Genomic DNA, 4,112 nt, shown 5'->3' with positions numbered 1-4,112 from the left:
GGAGAGGCCATTTCAACTCAGCCCCCTGGTTAGCGTGCCCCAGAGGAAGTAGAACAAACATATCTTGTGGCTTATTGCCAATGGGAATGCGAGGCATGCTGGAAAGGGATCCATCCTTCGAACCCTGCTCTCCAGTCCTTCCGTATGGTATATCCTGGACATACATGCAACAGGAATCGAATGTCCCACAGAATGAAACCTTGTGGTTTGGGGCAACATACAATCTCAGCGTGGGTAAACTTCCTTGGCCTCATGAGGCCCCCGCTTCATGAAGGTGCCATCATGGACACATACTCCAGCCTCAGCCAACGTCTAATCCTCAGCCTGACTTCAGATGCAGGAGATGTTGATTCAGCCTCTGCAGAGTGGGCCTACTCTGCCCTTGGCTCCAATCCTCACTTTAGCTTGTGTTCCTAGACTTCCGTCCTCACACTCCTGGCTCACAAACCCTCCCTACTGGGAAATCTGGGGCCACAATGAAGTACTCTGCCTGCCTCCCAGGAGAAAAACTTTGTCTATGGTGCTGCCCAGAAACCCCAAATGAGGATCAAACTGCTTGGCCCTCGGCAACACCCCAATTGCATAGGCTACCTTAAACAGTGATGCTCTGTCGCAAATATCCTGAGACCAGACCTTCTAACAGACACCGACACAGCTGGCTGCACACCCAGCACATTGGACCCGCCACTGCCTTAGGCCACCATCCATTCCCAACCTCGGTTTTCAGTCATCGGAACCTAGACCTTATCTCCAATCCCTGCACAGGGGGGAACCTGATGCACAAGTCAGAACCCCTCCTTCCCCATGGCACAAAACCTTGCTGCTTGCAGTGAGTCAAACCTTCAGTGTAGGCGAAAATGGCATGGCCCATGAGGCCTCGCCCATGCGTGAGGCCTGCCTTCGGCACAAACACACATGGTGACCCTCAGCGTGAGTACCTTATTCAAGTAACGCCTCTCAGTGACTGGACCAAGAGCCCACATATGTGGCTTGCCATGCCCATAGGCACGCAGGACTAACTAGATGGTGTGTATTCCAGTTGAGGGAACCCACTGATGTGCTCTAGAGGCCCTCTCCTGGAAGGTCCCCTGTGGCAGAAAACAGTACTCTTCCCTACCCACTGAATGAACCCAAACACTTGGGAGCTTGGACAATCCCCCGAGAGGAAGGCTCTTCCTCGGCCCCTGAAGCAACCCCTACACTGAACGGCCACTGTGAAAGCAACACCCAGAGACAAAAGCCTGAGCGACTGCCTCCCACTTGCCCTCCTTTGATATCCAGAGGATCTCCCCTCACGGACTGGAGATCAGGCCTGCCATTACCTTGGCCCCTACCAGAGCCAAGTTTGGTTTTACAGACATCTGTCCCCACAGCCCTGGCAAACACAGCCTCTAGGCTGAGTTTCCTGGAGCCATACCACAGGACCGTGCCTGCTCTCTCCTGGGATACTCTGTCCATTCCTTTGGCCACACACCTCCAGAATATGAGAAACCTCAAGGCCCCCGAGGACATCCCACTACCGGGAGCCTCCCTATACACACAGGGGCCTTCGGACACAAGCTGAGCTGCTACCTCCATGAATGCATGCACACAGATGTAAACAGAGATAGAAGGTTGAGCTGGACAGGCCCTTAGGACCTAATCTCAACTCTTGCTTTGGTGTCCAGGTGTCACTCCTCAGAGGCTTTGTTTCGAAGAACAGGATATGGGGCTTTCCTGAGGCACTGAAAAGAACTCCTCTCGTCTCCACATGGGAAGCTTCCTTATTGGAGCCGTGTCAAACACCTCAGGTTGGAGAATCCTGCAGAGTCCCTGAGCCACCTCCACATTCCTAGGTCTCCCAGACCACCAAGCCACAGTAGGACTCATCTTCAGGAGAGTCCATTTCAACTCTTCCCTCTGGGTAGCTCATCCAGGAGCCCGCAGATTGAGCCTGCCTTGTCCTGACTAAAGAGTGGGAAAATGAGGTGGCGTTCCCAGGCATCCATGCTTAGACACATGCTCTCGAGTCTTTCCGTATGGGGCCTCCTGGAACCATCCAATAGCACTCGACTGTCGTGCAGAAGGAAACCTTGAGGTTTGGAGTAGTTTACAAATCCCATCGTAGGCAAACCTCCCTGGCCTCATGAAGCCCCCACACCCTTCAGGAAGAGGCCATGCTGGACAAAAACTCTAGCCTGAAACACCTCTCATAGTTGACATGACCTCAGTGCAGGAGATCTCGATTCAGCCTCTGCAGAGTGGGCCTGCCGTGCCCTCGGTCCCAAACCTCACGCTAGCTTGTGTTTTCAGACTTCCTTCCTCACAATCCTGGCAAACAAGCCCTCCGGACTAGGAACTCCAGAACCACAACCCAGCCCAGGGTCTGCCCAATGGAAGAAAAACGTTTCCCTGTGGGGCTCTCTCCAGAAAACCCAGATGAGGATCAACCTGCTCGGGCCTCGACGGTACCCGAACTGGATAGGCTGCACTGGGCACTTATGCTCTGTCTGACACAGCCTGAAGCCAGACGTCCAGACAGACAAGGAGACAGCTGGCCGCACACACAGCACTTCGGACACGCCATGGTCTTATGCCGTCACCTCTTTTTAACCTTGGTTTTCAGATATCTGAACCTAGACATTATATCAATTCTCCAACAGCTGGGTATAGGAAGCACAAAACAGAACTCCTCCTTCCCCGTGGCTGTAAAGCTTGCTCTTGGCATGGAGTCACACCTTCAGGGTGGGAGAAACCTTCATGGTCCCTGATGCCACGCCCAAACTTGAGTGCTGATGGGCACAAATTCACACTGTGACCTCAGCATGAGCCCCATGTCAAAGTAAGGCCTGTCAGGGCCTGGACCAAGAGGCGCATATGGGGCTTGCCAAGCCCCTATGCACCCAATCCTCACAGGTGTTTCAGTTTTCTATTCGCCCCGCCTGTACCTGGGGCTCTGCTCTGGAATACCTTTCTTGGAGAGACACATGAGCCAGACAACACGACTCCACCCATCCCACAAAATGACTCCAAACTCTTGGGAGCTGGGACAAATCCCCAGAGAGGGATACTCGTCCACAGTCCCTGAGGCCACCCCTGCAATCCACGGCTATCCCGGACACAACATCCAGAGACAAAAGCCTGAAGGAACGCCTCCCACTCGCCCTTGTTTCAGAGGCCCAGGAGCTCCCTCTCGGGCTGTACATCCGGCCTGCCATGCCCTAGGCGCCACTCATAAGCTGAGTTTGTGTTTTCAGACTTCTGTGCCCACAGCCTTGACCCACACAACCTCCAGGCTAGGGCCTCTGGAGCCACAGCGAAAGATTGTGCCTGCCATCTCCAAGGCAAGTGTGCCCAATCCATTGACCACAACCCTACAGGTTAGGGAAAAGCTCCAAGGCCCCTGAGGCCATCAATAGTGTAAACCACCCTGGATTAAGAGGGGCTCTCTTACAACAGCGGAGCAACTATCTCCACTTAGACTCTCAGACAGTGTCCCCAGAGACAGAAGGTTGAAATGAACAGGCCCCCAGGCTCTAATCAGGACCTTTGCTTTGGTTTCTATGTGTCCGTCCTAGGAGGAATGTTTTCGAAGACCAGCACACGAGGCTTTTCTGAGGCACCAAACCAATCCTCTCTCGTCTCCACATGGGGAGCTTACTTACTGGGGATGTATCAAACCCTTCAGGTAGGAGAGTTCCGCAGGGCCACTGAACAACCAGCACATTCCAAGGTCTCCATGGACCCAAACGCACATTATGACGCATCCTCAGGAGAGGCCATTTCACTCAGCCCCCTGGGTAGCGTGCCCCAGAGGCAGCAGATCAAACATATCTTGTGGCTAATGGCCAATGGGAATGCGAGGCATGCTGGACAGGGATCCATCCTTCGAACCGTGCTCTCCAGTCCTTCCGTATGGTATGTCCTGGAGCCATGCAACAGGACTCGAATGTCCCGCAGAAGGAAACCTTGTGATTCGGGGCTACCTCCAAACTCAGCGTGGGAAAACTTCCTTGGCCTCATGAGGCCCCCGCTTCATGAAGGTTCCATCACGGACACATACTCCAGCCTCAGCCCACGACTGATCCTCAGCCTGACTTCAGATGCAGGAGATTTTTATTCAGCCTCTGAGG

The sequence above is a fragment of the Mustela nivalis genome (assembly GCF_964662115.1).
Source record: "Mustela nivalis genome assembly, contig: HAP1_SCAFFOLD_63, whole genome shotgun sequence".
Lineage (NCBI taxonomy): Eukaryota > Metazoa > Chordata > Mammalia > Carnivora > Mustelidae > Mustela > Mustela nivalis.
Note: the sequence above shows the minus strand (reverse complement) of the source record.